This window comes from Patagioenas fasciata, chromosome 1 (genome assembly GCF_037038585.1).
Source record: "Patagioenas fasciata isolate bPatFas1 chromosome 1, bPatFas1.hap1, whole genome shotgun sequence".
Lineage (NCBI taxonomy): Eukaryota > Metazoa > Chordata > Aves > Columbiformes > Columbidae > Patagioenas > Patagioenas fasciata.
This window is the reverse complement of record NC_092520.1, coordinates 111,731,275-111,759,268: the sequence shown is the minus strand read 5'-3', so window position 1 is coordinate 111,759,268 and position 27,994 is coordinate 111,731,275. Positions and strand designations below refer to the sequence as shown.

The following is a 27,994-nucleotide window of genomic DNA, read 5'->3' as shown; positions in this document are numbered from 1 at the left end:
ACAGCACTTGGTAGAATCAGTCTAGAAGTGCTGTTTGCATGAGGGACGTCAAGAGCCTCTGCTACATAATTTATGCCAGGTAATAATATGTAAATTTGCACGGTGTGAACGAACATGGATATTTGAGAGTGAAAAAAGGAAAGAAGACATCCTGAGGTCTATTAGTAGGGTTTCCTTTCAATGTTTTAGAGGGTGTCTCTGTGGCTGAGAAAGAATTAAAACCATTTATAGCATGCTGTGGTTTTTTTTTATGCTGTTGTGCTAAAGCTAATGTCAACAGTGTGAATACATCCTCCATGGTTACTGCAAAAAGAAAATCTCTGCCGTCTGGAGTGATAAGATGTAGGTGTACACTCAGAACACATTTACTTATAGACCATGCATTCTAAAGAAGACTAATTACTGGTAAGTTATGTTTCTTTCTCAAAAGCCAACCTCTATTCTCTATTCCACCTGTGAATTTCCATTAAAGGATAATGGGACAGCAGTCTGTATCAGCAAAGATTGAATTAAACTTATAATAATAAGAAGTATTATTGTTGTTTCTTACAATAAGCAAAGGGCAAAAAGATGATAGTTGCCTCTAATACAGAATTTGTAGAGAACTGGTGGAAACAAATATAAAAAAAAACATTTTTATATAATGATTTGATATAGGAGAAACTGAGATGCTACTCTCATTTTTACAGTGTTTTTCAAATTGCTCTTCAGAGAGAAAAGGTGTTTTCTAAATCCTTTTTGGCAGAGCTTTGCAAGACTCCTCCATATTGCTTATGCCTTTAAAATTACAGCATGGAGTGACAGTAAGTGCCATCAAGGGTTTTATCCTTGAAAGCATTCTTTTTCATATGCTGAACTGTAAGTTTGCACGTAGGATGTGTAAAGTGGTGTATTTGGTTGTTAATGGTATCAACCTGAAGGCTTCGCCAGTGCTCCAGGCTGTGCTTTCAGAAGTGTGGAGTTCCTTAATATAAATTAGGAAGTCCATGGAGAGACATGATCTTAGCACTACCTCATGGGAAGCCCATTTTCCAGATGGCCAGGACTAGTTTTGCTGAAAGAGATGCCAGAGGATCCAGTGTTACTTCGATTCTTCTGTTGCCTGTGAAATGGCCACAGGTGCAGCTGAGGATCTAGTCTGTCCCTGTGTCAGCAATGCAGAGGTCATGGATGCCTTGAATTTCCTGCTGTGTAGTTTTGCTGAGACTGATCATTCTGTCATCTTCTCTGCAATATCTGATATCTCTTGGATCTTCATGGATGGCCCAGAGTACTGGCAACTTCAGGAAGGACAGCCCCAACATCAGTCTTCTCCTAGTACATAAATCCGTATTTACTCCTCCAGCTTATCTTCAACTGCTTCCTGCAGTAAGAGCAGAAAAGTGCTTGTGTGCCCTCTATTAGTTCTAGTCCAAAGTCAGCATATTTCAGTGGAAAGTTTTAAAGCTTTCCAGACCCATGAAATACTTATTTTAGGGCTTCTGCTACAGGTCAGTTCTACAAGCACATAAATTACAGGCACAAATGTAGTACAGCTAATTGTACAGCAGACTTTCTCCTTAATAATGCTGAACCATCACTGTCTTAAGCAGCCAGATGTACCTTATAACTTAGTCCAGTTTCAACAAATGTAACGTCTGTGAAACATAGTTACATACACAGGACACTGCTTGGATTAGACACTTAAATACAAGCTATTTATCGTATTAGATTTTGGTTTTTTATAACTATGAGTTCAATTTTCTTTCGTACATTGGAGATAATGATATTTAATTATTCTTTGTTTACACTTTTTTTTTTCATGCCAGATCTTGTTATTTTGTATTTTAGTCCTCCCTCCTTTTATTAATTCTTATATTCGAAAATCATGGGTATGTTTCTCAAGAATGCTTCACAGGGTTTTGCTTTTAAAAGTAGTTAATGCTTTCTAAAGAGGAGAATGTTTACTGCAGCGTCTTAAAAAGAAAATCTCCTTAAAATATATGCAAAAATTATGAGAGAAAGGCAGCAGTGCATTCTTTGAGGAGTGTGGAAGAATAAGTATTCACCAGAGCAAACCAGGGCATGCCTTTCCTCTGCTTCATTTGTACACTGATTAGACTTGAGGTAAAATAGGGTGTCTGGGAAAAAAACTACAGCTTTTCCTGTGGAGATGATTCTGTGGAGATTCCTGCCAGCGTGCCCTCCAGAAGGAGAAAGTTGCATCTGGTGTAGAGGTTCAGGGACCCCCACCAAATCTTAGAGAATGTCATGAGGAGCCTTGGACAAGTGAAGCATCTCTGTGGAGGCAGCCTGCTCAGCCCACATGGTTCTGCTTGTGGCATGAAGGTAAGATTGCAAATAAAATCCTTTTTCACGTTTTATAAAGTCATTTCCAATGCCACTATTCTCCCTACTGACTGAATATCTCCTGCCAGTCTTACTGATTAAAAAACAAAAACAAAATACCCCAAACAAGCAAACAACAATAACAACACCAGCAACAAAAACAATAGTCTTGACTCTTTTTTCTCTCCTGTCTTGCTGTATGAAAGACCCACACAAATGACTAAATGAGGTACTGGATGATAAAAATAAACCTGATTCTACACAAAGGCTTGCCTTGCATGTGAAACGATACATCAGTATAGTCATTATAGGTGTCAGGCCTTCTGTAGCAGGTTTAGTGTGATTAAAGATCCCTAAAAGAAACTAAATTTTGTGTAACCGAGTTACTCACTGACATCTTATTTAAACAATATCTGAAGATACTGCGGTCTTTTGGTTTTTGGTTTTTGGTTTTTTTTGTTTGTTTTGTTTTGTTTTGTTTTGTTTTGTTTCTATTTTTTAAGCTTTGTTTTTCTTCTATGGTTATTCTGAAATTCAGGAAAATGCAGTTTTCTTTGCAAAGCTTGTTGAAAAGGAATCTCATTTAAAATTCCATTATTCTTCCTGAATGTCTGTATTGTACTTTGCAAATTAAACATGAATATGTTAGGCATCTTCTTCCTTGTAGAATGATTTGCACCATTTGTATCTCTTATGTCCGTAGGACCTTTGGATTGAAAGGTGCCACCTTCTCACTGAGTCTAGTTTTGTGTTCTCAGTGCAGACAGGCAGCATCCGGACCCATCTTAAAAGCACCTGGGGTTTGATCGTCTTTCTTTATAGAAGCCTGTTCCAGAACGTCACTGATGTAAGGTTTAGAGACCTGCTTTTAATTTTTAACCAAATCCCAGGATAAAAGGCTAGTTATAATGCTGTATTTTTTATTTAAATAGTCCTCTTCTGTCACTGATGCTTGTAAATCAAATTCCAGATGAGATCTGACCCATCTTTATATAGTAGTATTTTTACTTTTCTATCTGTGGAAAGTTTCTTGTCTGGCACGTCAGAGGATTCCATTTGCTTTTCATGCCTGAAGCATACTGGTGGCATAGAGGCATTCTGTGAATTACTAGTATGCTCACTTTTTTCTCCTCAGTCAATTAAAACTTATGAACTCCTAAGTTACAGTTAACCTTTTTTTCTGTCCACAGGGTAGAATTTATCTTGCTTGACTTCAGTTGTCTAAATGTTGGATATCAGATATAAATCACCTAAACACTCTCTACAGGCAGTGCAGGAATAGAAGGCATCTCCAAAGGCGCATTCAAAGATGGCTGGAATAAATCACCTCCTGGATGTGTTTTTTTTCTGTCTTTCTGTTGACAATACAGAGAACCGTGACAACCTGCTCAGTCTCAGTGATGAATACAGGGAGATGAATTCTCCCCCCCCAACCCCAATTTCCCTATTTGTCACTATACTATTTTGAATATTAATTCACATCAACTAGTATTTGTCATTTATGCTTCACTTTTGCTAGTGACACCTTATCATCACCAAACTGATGATGCCTCCCATCTCTGAGTCAACAAAGTGTCTTGAAAGGCAAAAGGCACATTGTTTCTCCAAAAGAAATTCACTCAAATCAAGTGATGGGCAGCTATTTCCAGTTCGTGTTTGAGGATGTTATTTAGCCAGTTAGAACACATATCTCAGCTTTTTAGACTTCTAATTGTTTGCCACCTTTGTACTCACATTTCTTAATATTTTGCTTACAAAGTTTTAATATGCTGTGAGAGTTTATAGGAAGGTTTTGTCAAAGTTACTGTGACTAGGTAAATTTGTGTTGCCACTTTTCATATTTTTCATGCTGAGTAATTCTGAATTTGGTTTCTTTTGTTTGATCTCTCCACTTATTAAAGACTTAACACAATATGAATTCCACTAAAGGTGCTGAAGAATGAAGCTAGAACTCAAGTTTGCAGCAAACAGTAAGGAACTCTTCCAGAACTCCTAGTAATACAAAAGATTTACTTTGAGTTGCTAGTGCTGAATATCATTTGCTTAAATGCATTTGAGGTTCTTGAATCTCATAAATATCTTTTACTGGATAACTAGTGGAATGTGGTTAGTGAAACAGGAAAAAAATGGATTAATTTAAACAACTGGAGATGTTTCTGTTAGAGATGTTCAAATATGAGCTAACCATGCTGGGCTCCCTTCAAACTGGACAGAAGTAGGCACTACTAGATGCTACTCACATCACTTGAAAGTAGACATCAAGACCGGGTAAGTAGATTCACATCTTAGAAATACCTGTTTCTCTCTGATGAATTATTAAGGGAGCCAGAAATAACCATCTCAAATGTTCATGCTTGCCTTCTAGATGTTTAAAGTTGCATGTTCTTAATGCCAGCAAATGAAAGAACCCAGCTATGAAATTATAAGTGTATTGCAATTTATTGATTCATAAGGTCTGTGAAGCTCTCTACATTCTTTTTTTTTTTTGGCAACTATTTTAATGGTGTTTTTCCTTCTTAATTTTATGACACGGTATCCCATCAGCCCTCCTGAAAAGCATAATCAAGCCAGTAGAGGACAGCATGGATGAATAACTTTGATACTGCTCCACAACTTGGTGCTGATTTTATTTCGCCACTGTCATGCATATACTAATTTGAGCTGGGGTGTACCAGCCTTCTGAGTCTCTCTGAGCGAGCCCCAGTGCTGTCTGCCAGAGCTCCTGGTGCACACACAACACACTCCCTCCCTACACACTGCATGCCATCAGATAAAGCAATGATCTTTGGTAGCCTAAAAGGGAATAGTTGGGTTCTGTATAAATCTCAGTAATTTATTTAGCCCCAACCTTAAATAGGGGCGATTAACAGCACTTCTGATTGTTCACAGTTTAACAATAGATCTTTCTGAATCCTCATTAGTATTTGTATAGAAATCACATAAATTGAATTTTGCAAAATCTAGAGTGGGCAGGATTCCTAACTACATCTTTCCTCATATTTCTAAATCCTAGATCAAGTAAATTGCAGACCAGTATTAGTAAATAGTACCAGTAACAAATAGGAGAAAAAAGACAGATGGAGAATGTGAAACATAATTTTGAGAATAATGTCATAGTTTTAAATGAGAAGTCAAAAGACTATTTCCCTTTTCCTAGGGAAATGCCATGTTTTTCTTAGAACATATGCTGATAATTTGGTAGAAGTTGACAAAACCTTCATGTAGTTCTTACATTCTGATTCAAAGGCTGAGTTTTTGTACAAATGAATCTTACAGTCTCAGGCCATTTTATAGGTTTGCGATGGCTGTTTGTTTACATTCATTGTTCAGGATGCACATCGATTTTCGTGAAATTACATTGCATATTCGGAGCTTTCATTAAAGAGGAGGCTGAGGGGTGACCTCATTAATTTTTATAAATATGTAAATGTGAGTGTCACGAGGATAGAGCCAGGCTCTTCTTGGTGACAACCAGTGATAGGACCGGGGGCAGTGGGTGCAAACTGGAACACAGGAGGTTCCATTTAAATTTGAGAAGAAACTTCTCCACGGTGAGGGTGACGGAGCACTGGAACAGGCTGCCCAAGGAGGTTGTGGAGTCTCCTTCTCTGAAGACATTCAAAACCTGCCTGGACACATTCCTGTGTAACCTCATCTAGGTGTTCCTGCTCTGGCAGGGGGATTGGACTAGGGTCTTTTGAGGTCTCTTCCAATCCCTAACATTCTGTGATTCTGTGTGTAAATCTCTTTTTCAGTTCAAAATGGCAAGTGTGGTATCTATCTGACAGTTATTATTTTTTTTTTAAAGCTGTGAGTTTGTTGACAAAGAGCAAAGTACATTTTAATGGTTTTAAAACTTTCTGCCAGCAGTTCAGAAAAAAACTACATCAAAAACAATCCAGACACGTTCACTCTTTGAATATACATCATCAGTGATGTCAGTGGGACTCTAGTAAAACAGTTGTTAATTAACTTATGTCCCTTCTTTTGCTGCTTTAGAATAAAAGCACAAAACGTTGTAAGAGTAACCTGAAGAGCAAACATTAGTTTGTTTGTTTCTTTATTAATAATTTATCTAGAAATGTTAAGGATATTTCAAAGTTATGAAATTCTCCCAACCTGTGGCAACATTTCTATGACCAGACCCCGTCAATCTTGCTCCATCTGGATCATTATGATACAAGAGTTACTGTAAGACTTGCTCCAGCAAACACTCTGTGACCTAGCACATGTTCAGTTCTGGCTGGCAGCTGAGAGTGACAGTGTCCTTTTAAATTATACCTTTGCAAACAGAAAAGAGAGGGGCTGCAAACTTATAATAAAGTTATTTTCAATTCTTTAAAGTTATTTTACAAGCTCTCCTGCAAATAGACTATCGGAACATAATGGTGCTCCTTATATGAAGATCAAAAAGTAAAACAGACCCTAAAAAAAAAAAAAAAAAAGACAAAACAAAAAAAGATGCCACAAACTTTAAGTCCTTATTATTCTTTTCAAATTTAGAAGAAACCACGGTGGAATAAGCATTGAAAAATATATATTATTATTTCAGCATCCTTAATTTATTAAGGCCAGTTCCTTTGTGTATGGATAATTGTTGCTTTGATTTAAAACAATAACTACCACTTGCCTGTTTAGATATCCCTGTTTGCTCATTTCACTTAGTGGAAAGTGCTGAAGAGTCAGAACTGAGATTTGTTTTACATCAGAAGAAAACAGAGGCTTTTTAAATCCTCATGTTCTCCAAAGGGAAAACTGTAGAGAATGCTGTAAGCCATCCTGGAAACAGCAACAAATTTCTTTGATAGAAAAAGACTAGAATCCCATTCTGTACAGCCATACCTGGTTACTACCCACTTCATCTGTCTTTTCTTTCTACATGTCTTGCTTCATATGCCATCCTGGTGCCTGTGCAATTGAACAAGAGTTCTGCAGAAATCATGTATATGAAATAGGGCAATATACATTTTGCAGAGGCGGACAAGTTTGATTTGGAAATGTACTGTCTTTTGCGTGCTTGATATAGGACCTTCCCAGATTTTTTAAAATTAATTTTTAAAGTGGTCCTAGAGTTTAAAATGTCAACAAATCCCTTTATATGCTGTATTGATATTCATGATATTTACAGAGGTTTCATATGTGTTCCTCCTGGAGAGCTGTTTTGCAACCTTGCTCCTTCCGTAGCTAGAAACTTCATTTTTACTCCCAGATTAATTTGTTTGTTTGTTTGGTTTGGTTTGGTTTGGTTTTTTTGTAACTGAAGCCTTTGAGGCAGTTGTCTTCAACCTCTGACAGCATATTTCCACTTCACATAGCATTAGGTTCCCTCTGGTTTTCTTTAGCTAGATTCAACAAGATCCTTTAACATTTTGATATGAGAGATTCTTCAAAATCTACTTAATCAGACTATTGATAGTCATCTACCTTTGCTGGCAGTACCTCATATGTGCATAATATTATCTCATTTACATTTTTCACTATCAGCATATCACTAGCGCCTAATCATTGCGGCATTGATTAGTATCAGCAGTTAAGATTGTTAACATTATCTGTTGACATTGCACATTTATCCTGCTTCTGTTCCCACTTCTATGACTTCTAGTCCCTATGGACATCAGATTTTTCCAAAATTTTATCCCGATATTCCTCTCTTAAAAAACAAAGAAACAAAAAAACCCACCACCTACTATAAACAGTACCTCAGAAGTAAGTTCACTTAATGTAAAGAATTGAAGAGTGAAGATTTCATTTAATGAAAAGTTTTGAAGAGTTACAATTGAGATCCATGTTTCTCAGCATGGCTATATCACTGAATGGACAATATTGTTTTATTTAGCTGACCAAGGTATTTTTACACTTTTCTAAACTTCTTTTGAAAACAATGGAGCCTTGCAGTAGAATAAAAGACAGAAAAGACAGGGAAAAGTAACAATCTATATAAATTTCTACTGTGAAAATGGGGCACAGAATTCCCACATGGAAAGCAATGCTCTTAAAAACCAATGGATGTCACAAGTGGTTCTTTCCCAGTCACGTGAGTTCGTCACTCAAAATACATATACTACATACTAACAGGTATTATGCCTTCTGGACCCCATGCAGGAGAGCAATATGGGAGCTCAGCTGTAGGGCCTTACTCCTGCAATATCTGAGATTCAGAATCAAAGCATCATTCAGGTTTGAAGGTCAAGGTGCTCTCACACCAGCTGACTTTTTAGTATCTCCAAGGATCAAGATTTCACAGCCTCTCTGGGCAACCTGGGCAACTTTCAATTGTCTTTTCTCATTCCATGTTGTCTAAAGCTACCCAAGAAAAGTAGATGCTGTCCCAATTTGAACAGGTTATGCAAGCCGCAGCATCTGTACTTGTTAGATGTACATTGTGGTTTTATTGAGATCTCTCGAGTGTGTACCAAGTGTGAGAGAGAACAACTGATAATTCTGGAATACATCCTAATTAATTTTGAAACAAATATACACTTCTGTTTCTTCTGTGCAAACACTCAATCAACATTTGATAGCTGTATTGACAGCCTGATATTTTTAGTGTCTTGGTTACATTAGAGTAGTCTTGTCTCAGTCTGTCACCTTAAGCTTTTCAATTATTTTCAGAGTCTCAGATAAGCTTGATGGAAAGACTTAATCTTTTTGTTCATGTATTCATTAAAGATGACATCAAAATCAATCCTTCATTAAGATCTGTTGAACAAGGCCAATGCTGCTAGAGAAATGTAACACTACATCTCTATCCGGTGTGAATCAAATGCTTAATGGGAATATCTTCTGATTGCTAATGTCTCCTTATTAGCAAACATGTGAAAGGAAAATCAATCTTAGTAGGCCCTTATCAGGTTAAACAAGCAAATCAGAAAACTATTATGGAGCATATTTATCTTTCTTTCAAGAGCTAGAACAATCAAGACGAAAAGCACAGAAATCACTTCAGGAAAAACCTAGAAATAACATTTTGCATACAAATTATGAGAGTGACAGGCAGATCTGAACTTTCTCAAAGCTCATAGCTGTTCAGAAACATATTTTAGCATATGTTTCATATTAACCTAAATGGAGGTAAAGTGGAAAGCAAATATTTAATATGAACCTTTGAATGTCACAATAAAATACAGAAATTTGGTACCGATTATCTTAACTGAATTTACCTTTGAAAATGTGAGATTAACTGACTCTGCTTATTAATCTTGTTACTTATTCTACTGCCACTTCTGGACCAAAAAAGCCTCATTCTGAATTCATAGATGCATCCTTTGGCACAGTGAAAGGCAAGGAGAGTTGGTTGTTGCATCTGTTTATTTTCAGACAGAATTCCAACTAGGATGTTTTTGCATTAGCACTCTGAATGGCATTTGTCAGACAAATACTAATCATTCCACTTTCACATTATAGGCAACAGAAAAACAAGGGACAATTCTGCAGCTGAATTCCTCTCATCCTGATGAAGATATCTGAAAGAAGCCAGATCATTTGTGCCCAAGAAATACTGTTGAGGTTTTTTATGTTGTTTTTGGTTTGGTTTGGTTTGGTTTTTTTGTGGGTTTGTTGTTGTTGTTTGCTTTTATTGTGTGGGGGTTTGTTTGTTTGTTAGTTAGTTTTTGTTTTGGTTTGGGTTGTTGTTTTTTTTTTCCACTGACTCTAAATGAGAGCTATGTAGAGGTTCAGGGAGGCTAGTGCAACTATAAAACTCTAGTTTGTAAATGTGTAAATGTTGATGACATGAATTCTACCACTAATCACAATTTGCTCCTCATTTGCAGGAATTTCTTTGCTTTATAGCCCAGCTTTATTTGAATGGGCACATCCTGAAATCTTTGGCTGCAGCCCAGGTTTTGGAAAATTTCAGCTCTAGGAAGGCAGGGAAAAAATCTTACATTAGATTTAACAGCAGAAGCTTTACTGGATTACTTTAAAATGAGAGACAGCATAAAAATCGAACAAAACAAGAAAGCAGGATTAATGTGTAAAGTTTCCTGTGTTGTTACAGGCCATTATACAGGTTTCACTTCCTGTGTTCAGCTTATACTACATATTTTAGGTCAAGTCCTGAAGTTATGCAGACTTAAATGTTAAACGCAGCCCTTGAATACTTCTACTGACTTGGAGAACTCAGTGTAATTCTCTGGTTTCACTGCCTCACCTCTTTCAGTTCTCATTTTTCTAGTAGCATTTCAGCTCCAAATTTTTAAGTGTTCTGGTCTAAGTTCTTAGGGCCCATTTCAGTAGAAAACCGCTAAGTACTTTCCAGCCCATTCCTTAGTATTTTAGTCAGAAGCAGCATCTGTCATTAGCTGTGCTGAACACCTCATCATAGGTTTTTATTAGTGAAACTTGTGATTAAAAAAGACATTCTTGGCTTTCCAGCAATTACCTAGCAATAGGTTTTGCTCTCTGTGACATAGTCCTGTATTGTCCTGCTCCACTGTGTGCTCATGGAAACATTTCTTGTCAGCCTTGGTAATACCTTGCTCATTGAATCTGATTTAGTGTGAACATGGGCAGCTTCGTAACACTATTGTTTGCCTCCACCAAGCCCAGCTCTACCACACTTGCTCTCCCTGAATGTTCTTCTTCAGCCATAATGTGTTAGGTGAAGGGCATTTGTCTAAGTCCAGACTTTCCAGGTGGAGGAGCCTCGGTGCTCTGGTGAGTTTAGTTCTTTAGATGTATCTAACACTAGAGAAATATTTCCATCCACTCTATCCTGGGGGCTTCTATTCAGACCCCTATCCTTTGGGTAGCCTGCCCCAATCTATGATCTCTGACGGGTGTGAAAATCAGGAACCTAACCACAAATAAATGTAGTAGCATATTCTCATCCCCAAGGAAAGGGGAAAAAAAAAAAACAACCACACAACCAAATAATTTAATTAACTGCCACTGAAACGAAAACACAGAGAAACGTCATCTTCAGGGTATGCCCTAAAAGTTCAATATAATAGGCATAGCCATTTAAAAAATGGCATTTCAGAGCAAATTCTGGAAAGAGAAAAAAAAAATTTCCTTTTTTAACATGTAGAAGCTGAACATCTTTGTTAATATTCACTGGTATTGACTGGATGGTCAAAAAAACTGGCCATAAATGCATTTCTGCATCAAGAGCAACATCCTAAATTCTGTTTGCAAAGTCCCAAGTAGCCAAGGAAAGACATGGAGCCCAGATGTCACCAGTACAATCACCTAATGCCCCCTAACTAGGAGAATGTCACAGTTTGCATCAGCTCCCTTGACCCATGATTTTGAGGAACACTCTGAATGAGAACAGACCGGAGACTGCATAGAAAGTGTTGAAACCTCCTGGCTAGCAAAGGCAATTGTCCTGATTACTGTTGCTACCATTGGTATTTTGTAACTGCTGGGGGTCAGCAAATGGAAACTGAATTAACAACAAAAAAACCAAACCAAGCCAAACCAAAACCAAAAAAACCTCAACCAAATAACCCTGCAAAAAGGAAGTTCTTACTCTTGTCATATCCTCTGGCTGCTGGCCTGATTAGGCAGCACAGGTCTATCTTAGCAAATTTGTTCATATAAGAAAACATGTGGAGGAAGTAATTGTAAGGAGCGAAAGATTTAGGGTGGGGATAATTATCACCAGCCCTCAGGTTTCTTGATACTCTCATGAAGTCGTTCTGGTGGTTGATCTGGGAGTAAGAAACAACTGTCCTTTGGACAAAATCAACTTGGAAAATTTTGGCCCTAGTTTATCCCTCTGCTGCAGCTGCAAGCAAGTTACCACCATCTCCCCATGTTATTGAAAGTATGGTGTGCATTTTACAACACCAACAAAAGCAGAAAGCACAGAGCCCAGGCCCTTTGGTAACTGCTGTTGATTGCACATGTGCAGGACTTCACCTGTCATCTCTATCTGCTTTTAAGCATGTTTCCAGCAATGAATGTACTGAGTCACATCTGAAGTTTGAAAAGCTGCTGAGAATCCTGGTAGGTAGTATGTGGTTTTCTTAAGCTCATTTGAAATTCAAATTTAAATTGAATAGCTGGTTTAGAAAAATTATTATTCTGTACTGCATTGTGTGGCAATAATTATGTGACAGATTTCAAGTTACAAAGTGTGAACATGTTTGCCTGAGAACTCTGAGGAAGCGCTCATATTTTGTAACAGTAAAAGTGTTTCTTTTACAACCATTTGACTTAGAAGCAGCTAATGAAATTTGTTTGAAATATTCTGGGTAAAAAATTGGATCTGAGCAGATATCAAACTCTGAAAGTGCATGAAGAGATAGTCCTGGAAACAGGTTCTTTCACAACCTTCTGTCCAGCTTTCTCCAACAAGGTCAAATTTTATTTATTTTGCAACTGTGCAGTGAAATACAAGGGAAGAGCGAATGTGTGCACATGGCAGGAGTCTGTTATCTGAGATACTAGATATGAAGCCAAACTCTTGAATACTGTTGGTGTCAATTCCTGATTTCACCACTGTCTGATTGTATGATCTTGAATAATTCATTTATACATAACGAACTGGAAGGCTGCTGAGGATTTATGGATTTTAAAGACTGATAAGTAAAGGCTTTCAATAATGTTTTGAAGGAAATTTTCATTTGGTGAATACATATCCAAACCGAAGTCTCGTTGGGGATTGGGCAATGCCAGATAAGGTGCATGAGAAGAAAAGTAATGCTAAATAAATAGTTCTGCAGTCAATCCACATTCAGTTGTGCTGGGTTATTTCCTCATTCTAGAAAGCCAACCATTTATTACCAAAGTACAAGGTATAAGTGATGTCATTTTATTTCCTGACAATTCTCTTCCAATTCCAAGGAAGAAAAAATTTTGTGTAGTGAAAAAGGATGTGAGAAAAATGTTTTTTTCTGGAGATACATTTTAAGCAACGGAAAAGAAAAAGGCAAGAGCAATTTTCTTCTAGTTGCATTCAATTTCTCACAGAATACCTTGTAGACAAATGACTGGGGGCATAACCTTAATTGTCCAAACCTATTAAGCAATGTAATCTGTGAATTTATTTAGAAGTACATGAGGTTCTCTGTTGCAGTACTGGGCTTTGAAAGTTCACAGTAGGTTTCACGTGAGAAACATCAGACTGATGCTGGCAGTCAGTTTATTTGCTTAGGTGGGGACAGAACCAAGAAGAGAAACACTGCAAATGTTTACTTTGCATAAAATAATTTAATCACATCCATTAAGTCTGTGAGACTGGATCAAATCACAGAAGCATGTAGGATTGCTGAATTGCTAGTTATTTTCTGCAGAATTATAGGGAAACAGTAATGACTAACATTTTATTAATGCTGTTAATTTAATAATCTAAAGAAAAGGTCAATGAGGATTACTGCCTCTGACACCTAGAGGGAAAATAGCTTGAAATTGCTTTGTTTGATCCATGCTTTTCTCATTAAAGTTCTCAATCTGCTGTAAAATCTGTACAGTATAAAAGCTGTGGGTGATCATTTAATACGTCAGCAAAACATCTCAGATAGGAATTTATACAGTAAAACCATCTTAGCATGCATTGCCTGAGAGATTGCACTGCTCTGAGCCTGAGAAGTGCAGACAGTTCAGTAGGTGGCCCCACACCTGGCCAAGAAAGGAGCTTTAGGTGTAAATCCATGTCCTTCGCTATTTAATTTTTTAGAAATGTCAGTTCCTTTATGCTGAAGTTTTCTGCTTTTAAAATGTCGCTCTTAAAAATACTGTTTTGTGAAAATTGTTTAATTCTGAACTTTGAAAAGACATCCTCTCCCTCCTGATATTCTGGGGCTTTTTTTTCTTCCTTTGATGTAATTAGGACCAGAAATACATTTAAAAAATAATCTTCTCCACCAGCACCCCCTCATACTTTTTTTTTTTTTCCCCCCAGAGGAACAGAAAGAATCAGAAAATATATATTTTTCTATGGAGAGGGAAGAGTGTGAAAATTTGTTTTCTGATTTTGAAATTCGAAATGTACAGGCTCTAATAGTAAAAACAAGCAGAGGTATGCATCACTATGTATAAAAGTCAGTTCATGTTTGCAAAAGGTAGTCAATTCATTGCTTGCACTATCTTAATTTGTAAACAAGGCTCAAATTATCTAAACAGTTCTGCTAAGAACTAGCAGTAAGACCAAGCACCACTGACTGGGAAGAAAGCAGATTTGTCTTTGTCGTCCAGTGGTCAGAGCCATCATGAGGTGAAATTTAGTTTCATTGTTTCTTGTATTTTTTATTATTTTGAACCTACTTTGTAAATAACCACAATATGTGTCCCACCATTGCTCCTGTGACAGCAGTTTTATTTTACACTGCATGCTTGAATAGTTGTCTCTAGCATAGTGGATGGGATTTTATATCAGCTCCATCCATATGTAATAGCTTCATTTACAAAATGAATTTGTTCTGTTTGCATGTAGTCTTCCCCCCTTCTGCCCTGCGGGATATGTCCCTTGGACAAAACACCCTAGATGAATAACACACTGGAATACTTGTGTTCTCTCACTTTATCAGTGTTCATAAACCTGGTTGAGTCATCTCAAAACATTTTGGGTGTAGATAAGGGCACAGATGAGAGCTTCAGAAGCAGTATTACAGAGCTGGAAAGAAGCTATTTTACTTTTCAGAGCTCAGTTGCAATTTGTTGTATCTGAAATTAATAAAGGTGTGGAAATTTGTGAGAGAATCAAGCTAGACTTTTATCAGCATGTTGTTACCTCCAAGGAGAGACCAGGGTTCCACAGAGGAGCACTGGACATTCTGTATTTGCGTCTCACTGAGTCCATTAAAAAAAATCATGTGTTATAGGTAAAAGTTACATTCTTCTTCTATGGTTATCTTACAATATGAGCCACAAAGTAGCTAATTTTTAACTTGTTACAACAAGTAAGCTTGCTGACTAATTTTGCTTTTAACGATCCCTTTAGGCTCCCAGAAACAGACATTTGACCTGCTGAATCTCTGTGGTTGGAGAAGATAAATAACACAGGAGAGTTTAAAGGGCTTAGTTGTGTAGGGCTTTCTGCTATATACTGTGAACCAGCACATGGTCCACAAGTCATTGTTGAGAATTAATCTTTTTTTCTTGAAACCTAGGAATGGAGGTTTCAGCAGTGGTTCTCTTTCCGATTTTTTTTTTTTTCCTTTTCTCTTTCATTTATTTTAAGAGAGTCTCCTTTCCTTTTTGTTTTCATTTCTTCCTCAGTCTCTGCACTGTGTTTCACGGGTAACAGAATTACTTTAATAATCCTATTCTGTTGTAAAACATGATGTGAACTGAGTGCTACTTCAATCTGAAATGACCTTTAAAGAATAACAAGCCAGTAGGTTTGAAGTGGGCCTAAAAGGATCCTCTTGGATATGATCCAGAGCTTTATCATCTGAATCCTAAATACTGCTTCTTTTACAGTATCACAAACTACAGTTCCAGAACATCACAGAATGATGAGATAAAAAGTAATTGGGCCATTATAACCTGACTGCGGTATAATTAAATACATAAAAATCAAAGCTAAATATTTGTATAGAATAAAAAAAATACAGTGCCTGAAGCTGCCTTTGGAAGACCACTAAAGAACTTCTCCATGTTCCAGACAAACTAAATTAAGCTACTCCCAGCAATAAAATTGCATAGAGATTTTTATATTTTACTCTGAGCCTACTTCCAGGTACAAGCCTTAAGTCTGCCTGCAAAATAGCTAAAAGCAATAGTATTTTGTCCTTACATATTCCAGAGGCTTTTGAAGGCCTTATGAAGGTTCATTTAATAATACTAGAACATTTTTGCAAAGGATAAATAATAGAAATAAAAACTGCATTCCCTTCTAGGTAGGTCCTCTTCCACATCTCCCAGTTCATGCTTAGCCTCTCTACATCTCTACGGTGGTGGGACAAGTGGCAACCTCTCTATATACTTTTTGCCTAGTGCCCTTTTGCTGAGTGGTCTGGTGACTGGAGGCAGAGTTTGCAGGTTGTACAGGAGAAGGAAGGGAAGGGATGAGTCACCTTCCCCTTCTTTTAAGGATATCAGGAAAAGCAAAATAATACTGTTCAGAGCTCTAACTCTTCTTCAGTGTGCCAAAGGATTATTCTGTTTTTCAAGGGGCAAAGGAAAAAAACTAACAAACAAACCTGACGAAATGCAAGCAGATTCATAAAGCTGTGTGGTGGCAGTGATCTTCCATTCCTCCTTCAGGGTCTACAAAAAACTGGAACCAATTACTCCTATAGAAAGACAAGGAACATACCAGCCTCAGCTGAAACACTCAAAGAAAACAGGCATGTTTCCTTCTCATGAGAACACAGCCCACTCTCCCTAATGAGATAGTTGTTCTCTCAGTGTCCATTTGTGAAACTGTTGCATTTGACTTTCTTTCTAGGGGGAGGGATGATTTAAAGAGCTTACCTAGACCACATAACCTTTTGCATGAAATTCTGTAGTTATTCAAGAAGAAAGTAATGACATTCAGGTCATGATAGCTGTCTCTTATATAATGTTAATAATGCACAACTTTTGTAGTATAAACAGGAGGAAAAGAGTAACCTGGTCCCGTAGGCATTGCAGTCAAGAATTTAGCTCTGAAACTGGGGAAAATGGAAGTATTACCAAAGCATTGCATCAGGTTGCAATATATTTGTTTAATGAAAAAAGATTGCAAATAGCCTTGCTTCTCTGTCTCTCTTACGAAGTGCAACTGAAATGGAATATGCACACAGCTGTGATCGGACCCAGAGCAGAATACAGAGAACCAGGTTACTACGTGAAGGGAAAATACTAAAAATGGAGGAAAAGCCACACATACCATGAAAATGAAGAATAGTTGGGAACACAAAGATATACAAAATCTTTAGAGCGACTGCTAGAGTGCCCCCATCTTCCCAAGCCAATTAAAGCCTGACTCTGCCATTACTCATTGTACTTGTGACCATTTCCGAAACAGTACTTTCAGTGGGGTTCTTCAAGGAATAACAAACAATGTGTTTTCTCTTCCATTTAGTTAGATTCTCCCTTTTACAAGAATGTTTAAGCCAAACAATAAGAATTCTAGGGCTGAGAAGTATGAAGTCACCTTGCACTAAAGAAAACTATATAGAGTTTATTTTTGTTCTGATCATTAAAAACAGGACAAAGAATGACCAAACTAGGTTTTGGAACTGTGTAAGACCTGATGGCTGGAATTGAAATCTTGTTGTACCCAATCAATCTTACTCAGGTCTAGAGAAAAGAAGATCAGTGCTTTTTTTTTTTTCTGTAGTCTTACTGTAGATTTTCAGCACTGACTAAATTCAGGTTTTTTGTACCTACAGAAAACAGACCAGCCTTAGCAACAGGTTTCTTTGGCATTTACTAATCACCTTTGGTTTGCTGAACAGAAGTGTCTAAATTGTTTCTTAAACTGGGCAAGACTGTAGGGAACAAGTAAATATTAAGGAATTCTCCCCCAACCCCCCATGTAGCCTTGCAAGTACTGTAATTTAGTGTTAAGAGGTGCTCATTATTTCAATAATTCTGAAGCACCTGTCACTAACAAATTACTTATGTGCAGAACATTAATTCTATAACTAGAAAATCTAAATTAATGGACCAAGTCTAACTCCTCATCACAGAGACCCTTCATGCTCTGTAGGTGACTGGAGTTATTGGAAATGAGTAAAAGATTCCTAATGAAGTGTGACAGAGTGTGAAAAAGGTTATTCTCTTAAACAGAGAAACTCCTCTGGATGCTTTTAGACCAAGAAAAATTTCAAGTCGTGGCAATAATTTTCAGGCTGCTGGAAAGGGTGATTTTGCCTCTTGTAGATGTTAGGCTTCTCATGGCTTCTCTTTTGTTGTTGTTGTTATGTTTCACAAGTAGAGAGGAGTCAGGACAAAGGAATATCAAGGATTTTCTGCCTTGAAGGAATTATATTTTATGTTATTATTTCATGGGAACTCTACTTAGAATTTGGAAAAATTATATCTACTGCAGGCAGGTTAATAGTTATTGGAGGAAAATTTTCTCAGGAAGGAAGAAGGTGGTTCTTGGTTACGTAGCAGATCCAATGCGTGATTGCCTTCCAAAAGCAATCATCACTTTTTCATAATCACAGAATCATGTATCGTGTATGTTTTAAAGGACTTTTGGGGGTCAGCTACTCCAGCCTCTTTTTCAAAGTACATCAAATTATACTGAGTTGCTCGGTGTCCTGTTGAGTTTTGAATATCACCAAGGACAAAGATTTGTTTCAATGCTGGACCACCCCAACGTGAAATAGATTTTCCTGTGTCTAATCAGAATTCCCCGCGTTCCGGTTTGTATCCATTGTGTCTCCTTCTATAATTGTGCACCTTTGAAAAGTGTTTGCTTCCACCATCTCTATATGACATCCCAGTAGCTGGCTGGAGACAGCAGTAATAACCCCCTAAGTGCTCTCTTATTTGGGCTGAACCAGCCCAGTTCTCTCAACCTCTCCTTTCCATCATGTGTTTTGTCCCTCTAACCATCCTGGTGGCTCTCTGCTGGATGCGCTCTAGAGTGTCATTGTCTTTCGTGTACCAGGGATTTCAAAGCTCTGCACAGCACCCCAGAAGGAGTTTCAGAAGAGCTGAGCAGAGGCTAAGGGAAACATTTCCTTTGACTTGCTGGCCACACTCTTGCTAATGCAGCCCAGGATGCCATTGAATGCCTTTGCCACGGGTGCATTCCTGGCTCATATTCAACTTGTTGTCCATCAGGACCCCCAGGTTCTCTTTGTAAAGCTGTGTTGTAGCTGGTCATTCCCCAGCATGTACTGGTGGCTGTGTTTATTGTTCTCCAGGTGCTGACCATTTACCGTTGTTGATGTTCCTGGTAGACAATTTCTACAGTCTGTTCAGGTTTCTCTGAATAGCGGTTCTGCCCTCCAGCATATCAACCACTCCTCCCAATTTGGTATTGGTTGTGAACTTCCTGAGCATACACTTCTATCCCATTGTTCAAGTTGTTAATAAAGAAATTAAACAGCATTAGCTCTAGTTCAATCTCTCAGATGTGCAGCAGGTAACCAGTTGCCAGCTGGACTTTGCAGAGTTGACCACAACCAGCTGAACCTAATGAGCAAGCCAATATTGAGACTGAGAGTCCATAACATCTCAGCTTAGTTGAACAGCACTTGATTAGCATTTAATGGTTTAAGTATCTGAAATTATACATTCTGTGCAGTTTCAAATATAGATCTTGTTGACTCTTCACTGGGAAAAGAAAAAAAAGTTTTTGAAAAAGGTACTTTTAAATGTTACAGTGTTTTAGACATGGTAAATCTGTGAACAGAGTTCTACAGAGAGACGTGTCAGGTTAAATAGATACAACTGAACTTTATCACCAAATAAAAATCTTCTTCAGACTTTAGCAGAGAAGGATTTTATAACTCTGTGCTGAGTATGAGTCTTGTTCCTCCGTACAGTGAGTCAGATCAAGAGCTGGGTCACATTTTCCTTCACAGCAAGTAGGTGAAATGCAGTTTTGAGAAAGCTGGCAGAAAGGGTTTGGAGTGCTAAAAGGAAGCATAAGGAGAAGGATGACAAATGTCAGTGATGCTCTGGAGTTTGGGAAAACTGGTCAGGCCATGGGATTTAGGAAGTTTTGTGGTGTTAATGTGTTGGGTGATGGACAGAGGAGAAGATTTAGGTGAGGTTAAGTGAGATGTCAGAACATTGTAGACACTTCAGAAGGCCTGTCCAGAAACAGGGGGAGGAAACCCTCTCTCTTTCCTCCACCCTATTTTCAGCTGTTCCCTCATTCTTGTGACCCTTCCTTCTTTCTCAGGTCCCTGATACACAAGATTCATCGATACCACCTAAACAACAGGGGAAACAGGGGTCTGTGCAAGCAGGTGAGGATTCAGGCTCTATATGCTCCTGTAACAGCTGTCTGCTCTGTACAACTGTTCCTTTTAAGCAGTAAATGTCCTTTCTTGTTTTCTAACAAAGCTGAATGTTATGTTTTTTCCACTAGGTTGCTAAAGCTACCAATATAAAATATTTGCTTATGGAAATAATCTAACTTCCCCTTTCCTCATACAGAATATTTGCTTGTGGAAATAATTTAACTTCACCCTTCCTACCAAGAGAGAAACCTTGCCCCTTTGTTAGCACTAGAGGATCCACTGGCAAAAGATGTGCTGTGATTGTGTCCATGGATATAGCAATAGAATTTGTAGAGATCTGTGGACATTCCAACATAGCTACTCTAGAGAAATATCAGAAGGGGCAGATCATGGATATTTTACTCTTTTATTTCTTGAATAACCCAGGAGATCTCTGTTACTGTGAATTTCATCTTGGCAAGAAATGGCTTGAGGTTTTCCATTTGTGTCTTATTAACCACATATGTAACTTCTTTTCCTTTTCATTTGAAAGACAGTTCCATAAAGATGAGCAGGGAACAAGCTTATAGGATTTGCAGAGGGAAAAATTAAAATCTTTGAAGACTTTTTAAAAAGATTTAAAGATTTTAAAGAAGATGTGAAAATACAGGGTCCTCTTTTGATATAAATAATACATGAACCTTGGAGAATGATTTGATGAAAATGGACCTTGAACACAAGGCAACAAGCTTTAACCTTCATCCAAATCGTAAAGATCCCCAACTGATGCATTATTATGCGTTTCATTCATGAGTTTGGTTTTTTTTTCTTCATTTGTGTCCTTCATAGAATATTAGAGAAGAGCTTCAGGAGTAATTTGAAGTCAGTATACAAGACAAGATCAGAAAACAAACCTGTGTAGTACTTTTAGGATCTGTTATTTTTATACCATTATGTTGAAACAAAACTACTGAGAAATTGATAATGTTTTAAAATAATTTCAGAAAGAAATGTGCACCAACATGTTGTACCTCTTCAATATTTATTCCTCTCTACTTAGCCTCATAATAGAAGTGAAGATTAATGTGTGGATGGTGTGAAGCAGATTTGTATACATATATCTTTTTTCCCCATTTATAAATCTTTTTCTTTTTTTTTTCTTTTTTTTTTTTTCTGGAATTTGATGTATCTCTATCATTGTTGTGAGCATAGCAAACTTGTAGGGATACTTGATAATTTCAGATTCAGAAAAAAATATTTTTCACATTTTTATTTCTTCTCTACTTTGTTCATCTTTTTATATTTTTGTCTGATTGTATATGAAGATACTGTGGCCATTTCTTAAATAACTCGCAACATTTATAGCAATTATACTGTGTGAAAAGGAAGTTTTGACTCAGGAATATATGGTCTCTCAGCCTTGGTTTGTTTTTAGAATGTACTTCATACCTCTTCTTTTCGGTGTGTTTGGGATTTTTATCAAGAGGTAGTTGATAATTAATGGTCCACATGCAGATCTTGTCCTGACATGGACATTCACTCAGATGTGGAAGCAAGGAGGTTGTCTTAGGTCTCACTGCGTACCCACAACCAGAGAAACAAGAGAGCTCCTAAAAGCTTATCTTAGCAAGTTTTACGCAAAACTGATAGAAAGTCTATGTAATCTGAGTAAATTATCTTGCTTTTGAAGTAGCAGCAGTACAATAATGTTAGGAGAATGAGTATCACAGACATCACAGCCATCTACGCTGCAACTTTCAAAATAGGCTTGGGGCTGTCTTTCAGGTGGGCCTTTCTTTAGTTTAACTTGACATCCTGGATTTCTATGCTGTCAGAACACAGAAACATAACAATATGAGAAAGGCTATACTGGGTCAGAACAAATCTGACAGAGATATCTGACATTCTGCCTCTGACTACAGCCAAAAGCAAATGTCTGTTGTTGTGGAAGTATGATGTGAAAGACTTTAGTCTCAAAGTTTGATTTCTTTTTTTTCCTCTTGTTTGCTTCTCTTTCCTTATCTTTTGCAAGTCAAAAATGTCCATGCAGAATGGTTTTCTTTTGGAAAATGTGATTTGACAGAACTGAGACACAACATGGTGATGTGTTGATTTAGTAGAAGATTAGAGGGGAGAATAAGCAGACAGGCTTGCAGGCTAAGCTGGAGCCCTATGGCTGCCTAGACGTAGACCCAAGATGCATAAAAGACAAGCTAAAACTTTCTAGATTACCCTGAAGTAGAGTGCACAAGCTTTAGTCTTGCTAAAGAAACTGAAATCTTTGATCATTTGTCTTGAGCTCGGCTGTTTTAAAGTGGTGGAAAACAGTGTTCTGGACAGTTTTGTTCTTTTTGCCTCAAATATCTGGATGCTCTTTCCTCTTCAGTTTGGCACTGACATGCTTTTTTTCTCCAATAGTACAGTCCCTAGAACTTATGTTCTGTGAACCAACAGCAATCCTGTTTGTATACAGACCTGGGAAGAAATATTAAATTCCAAGATTAGTCTGCTGTCTTGCCGTTGTTTACTCGTGCACGTGAGAACACAGAAGATGCTGGAGACTGGTGGTTGATTAACTGGAGGAATCAGAGGTAAAAGCCCTGGTCCTGTAGATGAAATGCAGTTTTCAAGGATGAAGATTATGAACTAATGTTTCTTTGGAGCTCAAGTGGGCAAAATCATGGTAGAAAGGAAAAAAACAGTCAAGAGGAATTAAAATGAGAGGTATTGTAGAAACTGGAAGTTCTGTAAACACTTGACAAAAAGATTTGAAACAATAAATTAATTAAACCATGATTTTTTTCCTAGAAAAAGTTGAGAAATTACATAAAAGTAGGAACTAAATCTTTGTACAAAAATTTAAATTGTTTCATAATTCCCTGGGAAACCCGAATTGAAGGATCCCAGTCTAAACTGTTAGGACAAATCAGATTGCTTCCTATTAAGTAAATTACTTCCTTCAAGTTGTCGCTTGCAAACAAGGATAAGCTGCAACAGAAAGTTGAGGAACCGAAACCTCATCTTGAGAAGGAATCAAACATGTAACGAAGCTTGCTGGACAGCAAGATTTTAATACATGGCAGTTCTTGAGGGTTAGAATTTTTTCTTCTCCATGAGAACCCAGTGCTGGGTTATTCAAGGTCAAACTATCATTTACTGCAGATTAAATAACACAAATGAAAAATGATGTTGTAGCTTGCTTGATCTTCGAACCACTTCCATAATGGACATAAATGCTAATACTTATAGTCCAAGAGAAGCACTGACATATGAACACAAGTCATGACTGTATGATGACTTATGATGGAAAAAGTCTAAGTGATGAAGCATTATATTATTTTGAAACCCATAAGAAACTCTAAAATAATAGCAGCATTGCAGAAAATAACATTTATAAAGGATGTTAAGAAATCACCAAGTCTGCCCTTTCCTTCATAGCAATATGTACAGTACCTACAAAAATACTTCCAGTAGATCATTTTTGCTACTGTTGTGTGGCAGAAAATTCATGCTCAAGACAAGCCCCAGATAGTACCTGTTTAGACAGGAGAATCCTGACAAGTACTTCATAAGCTGTTTGCGAAAACTGCAGCATTATGAGGTGACATATACATGTAAGTTTGGTAACCTGTCATAACTACAAGAATAAAGAAATGATTGCTTACTGCAGTTGAAACACAGCCATCAAAGCTCAGACTGGAAAAATTGTGACAAGTTTTCCAAGTTTCTCAGCACCAAAAGGCATTTTCTGTTGCTAAGTTAAAGGCAGTTTAGGATAAAATCTGTTCAAGAGGAAGAGAACATCACTGTGGAGATAAGTAGGGGGCTAAGAACAGTCTAGGTCATTGATGTGAAGATGTTCTGATAACAAAACACACAGTGAACAGTTAAGTTTATATAACTTGCACTTTGAAAATTCTTTCTTTTCTTTCCATTGATCGTGCATTGTACAAGATGCCACTTGTTAGATGATGGTTTGAGCTGAGAAATGTGTGTATGATGCGCGTTAGGAAAAATTTGTGAAAGCTGTTTAGCTTAGCATCTTCCTTCAGAATAAATGTAAGAAGGGCAATAAGCTTTTTTACAGAATGAAGTAGGTGAAGCAGTAGGAGCTGTATCTGCTGACAAAGAAATGTGGAGCTAAGTGATCAAAGAGATTTCAGTAGCAGCTGAATATTGTATCATAGAGCTGTGGATCTGAAAGAGAAGCAGCAGCTGAAATATTCAATATTCAGAAATTATCCAGAGGTAACATTAGAAACAGCCACAGATATTTGAAACCTTAGAGCAAAGCAGGGAAAAAATACGGATTTGGAAGACAGCTGGGAGACGACTGGAGCTATGTAGAATATGGGAACATTGAGGGCAATTTGGGAGCATTGGGTGGCCAAGATCATGAAGAATATGCTAAGTTATTCGGTGGTAGGAATAACTATAGGGGTCTTAGGACCAAACTTTATGTTTTCTCAGTAGCGTTATTCATTTAACAACTTATGTTTTTGCACTTGCAGGATAGAACAAGCTTTGGAAGGACCAGATCAGTATTTGGAAACAATAGATTCACAGGTCAAAAATGCAGGGATAATACATTTGGACAGATGTGACTGGAATGCTGTCAGCTGCTGCTATTCCACATCAAGGCCTTCAATATTTGTTGTTTATTCATCAAGCAAAAGCCCTTCAAGACAAGTGATTACAGGCAAATATTAGTTTTCTTCTTTTTTTAAGGCAGATTCTGAAAAAAAAAACTTGAAGTCATGACTCAAATGTACACTAACAGTTTAAAATACACATGACAAATAAAAATATCCTGCAACTCTTTATTTAAATCTCAGAGTTTTCATGGTCAACTCTTTTGAGACCAGAGACATGGTTTGCTAACATTTTACAATTAAAATCAGTAACCAAGGGCAGAAATTGACCAACAGAGTCTTTTGCAAATGACTGTGAAAGAAGGGAATGAAATAGCTTGATATTCACATCATATTTTTGTAGACTCCACCAGGATTTTTGCAGTTTTTAAAAAAGCTGTTTGTTCATTTGTTCGTTTGTTTGCTTTTCCCCAACAGGTATTCCCCCATAAAGATATTCTGTAATCTGGAAAGAAAGAAACAAATGATACAGTCAGAAGTCATTGTGATACAAAAACTACAACAGTCCTGAGTTACTTTGTGTGATTTTTTTTTCAGGATGCAGAAGTTTTTAAAATGAGACCCGAGAGGACAGTCATAGAGTGAGCTATATGGTAAGATTTGCAAAACTACGCACTGCAATGAAACCAAGATGGATGAAAAATTTGCAGCTTTATGTAGAAAAGTCTCAAGATAGTCCAATTTCTGCTTCTGATATTCTATCCAAAATGTGATGATAAAAGGAAGAAAGCAATTTCCTATTGAGGGAAAGTTTTACTTTCTGCCATTAGGCAGGTAGTTCCTTTATTGTTCGCATTTATTTAATCAAAAGAGGGAAAATAGTGATTTTTTTTTTCTCTACGAAAGCGCAAAGCAAACACAACTTCAAGCAGTGATGACATCGACTTTAGAATTTTTATACACTATTTTAATCTATCACAGCCAAGGGAAAGATAATCATACTTTGCATGACAATTAGCACTGTTTCTTTTGTATGTCAGCCTCCACAACTGACTTTAATGACTGCAGTTTCTATATTGTAGCTACAGGATGAACACCAATTAGCAGCTGGGTATGGAAGTCTTAGTGGTTTTTGGTAACCAAGCTGAAAAACATTGTCTGAATATCTTGCTAAACCAGCAAACAGAGCAATAGATACTAAATTGTGTGTGAGGACAAGAGTTTTAACTGGATACTGTGGGGAAAAAATAGAGTTGGTAAACCCATTCACTAAGTGAGCTAGTTCATTGTAGGGTTCAGTGCTGCCAAACATAAGTAAAAAAAACTCCTGGCAGCCCAAGTAATTTTCTTGTCTTCTGCAGACCATTTCAAAAGTTCTTGTATTGTTTTGAGCCTACAGGGAAGTAATGTTTTCCTTTATTACATTATCTTGAAGTTGAATTACCCATTTCTGTCTCGCACTGCATTTAGTTCCAGTAATCCTGAGGTCATATCAACAACTTTTTCACAGATTTAAAACATGAAGTATTAATAGAGGCTGAGATCTCCTGTCACAGAAGCTAAAGATTTTAGAATAACCAATATTTAAAATCACAGTGAAATCAGGACAGCTGGCAAAACTCAGTTGCAAGTAATGTAGCCTACAAAATTTGTTGTTGAACAAGATGTATAAACTGGAAGAAACACAGGCTTGACTTTCAGATGCCATTATGAGCCTACAGTGCTCACAGTGGAACCCACTTCTTTTGAATTGCATAAGGAGAACATACAAAGAAGGCAAAATGGCCAGTGGGCCATATAAACAGGCCTTGTATGTTGAGGTATTTGCAATGTGTCCAACACTGAAATTTATTCTGAAATTATGCTGTGCTAAGTCACAATACTCATTGTTCCCATTCTTGTCCATAAGCCATGTCCCCTGTTTGTTTTGCCTCTGCAGTGATGTGATACTTAGCAAGAAGTGTCCATGAGTTGTGGAAGTACCTGGCTGAATGGCTTAGGACACAGAGGATGGTATTGACCCCAAACTTCCTAACCCAAACCATTTATTACTTAGCTGTTGATTATTCAAGACATATATTTGTTCTTTTGGGATTTTTTTTTTTTTTTAAGAAGAAAGTTCTTTACTGGAAAAAAAGCACAACTTTGCATAAGTGCAATTTTTTTCAAAATTCAGTATTCATCTGAAAAATTACTTTGATAGGACTTTCTGATCAGCTCCAAAGCTGCATGTAGAGATGAACTACACAACGCTGGGGTTTATATCGGCATGAACTACCTTACTGATGTAGCACTATTAAACATATGTTCAAGACCCTGCTCCTCAAAGCAAAGGTTTGCTTAAGGCAGGAAAACTGAGGTGATTCTAAAGTCACTTATCCATTGCAATTTATTTTTTATACACATGAGCTAAAATAACTCTAGCTGAGACCTAAGACCTTTTTGTCTTTGTTCAGTTTCTGACAGTAGATTGTACAGTACGAGCCTATTTCTGAGCAACAACCCAGAAAAACAAGCATGTTAATGGAAAACACGAGGTGTATATATAGGATAGGCTGCAGGTTATTTAAGGGTAGCTCTGGTAGCTAAAACTGATTAGATATCTATTTAATATACCTAGCTGTACCTACATTTGGTGATTGCTTTTGTAGGTGTCACCTGAACCATACATACAAAGGTAGCCAAACCCTTGTTAAGACCTTCTGTTCATCCCTCTTTCAAAGTATGGAGGAGAAGACGCTGAGGGGGTCTGGAACATCTTTCTCATGAGGAGAGGTTGAGAGAGCTGGGTCTTTTCAGCCTGGAGAAGGCTGGAGAAGGCTGAGAGGGGATCTCATCAATGTTTATAAATATCTCAAGGGTGGGTGTCAAGAGGATGGGACCAGACTCCTTTCAGTGGTGCCCAACGATAGGATGAGGGGCAACAGACACAGACTGAAGCACAGGAGGTTCCATCTGAATATGCGGAGAAACTTCTTTACCTTGAGGGTGCCAGAGCCCTGGAACAGGCTGCCCAGAGAGGTTGTGGAGTCTCCTTCTCTGGGACATTCAAACCCGCTCGGACACATTCCTGTGTGATCTGCTCTGGGTGAACCTGCTTTAGCAGGTGGGTTGGACTAGATCATCTCCAGAGGTCCCTTCCAACCCCAGCCATCCTGTGATTCTGTGAGAAGCAAAGGCAGAACTGTGCCCGCCTGAGATAAAGCCGAGCCTAACCCTGCTTCAGAGGCAGGACGGCAGCTCGCTGACTCGCAAGGGGCAAGGACTGCACCTGGGCAGGAAGGTTCG

At 37.7% G+C, this 27,994-nt stretch overlaps 2 long non-coding RNA genes across 2 annotated transcripts; both read left to right on the top strand.

Moving 5' to 3' along the window:
- Positions 1-5: 5 nt before the first annotated feature.
- On the top strand, positions 6-24,807 carry LOC139827025 (uncharacterized). The gene is made up of 4 exons (XR_011737203.1): positions 6-79; positions 20,075-20,141; positions 22,533-22,705; positions 24,626-24,807. It is a non-coding gene; the product is annotated as an uncharacterized lncRNA (long non-coding RNA).
- A 490-nt stretch (positions 24,808-25,297) lies between these two features.
- LOC139828749 (uncharacterized) lies at positions 25,298-27,970 on the top strand. The gene is made up of 3 exons (XR_011740647.1): positions 25,298-25,359; positions 26,646-26,719; positions 27,358-27,970. It is a non-coding gene; the product is annotated as an uncharacterized lncRNA (long non-coding RNA).
- The last annotated feature ends 24 nt before the right edge of the window (positions 27,971-27,994 follow it).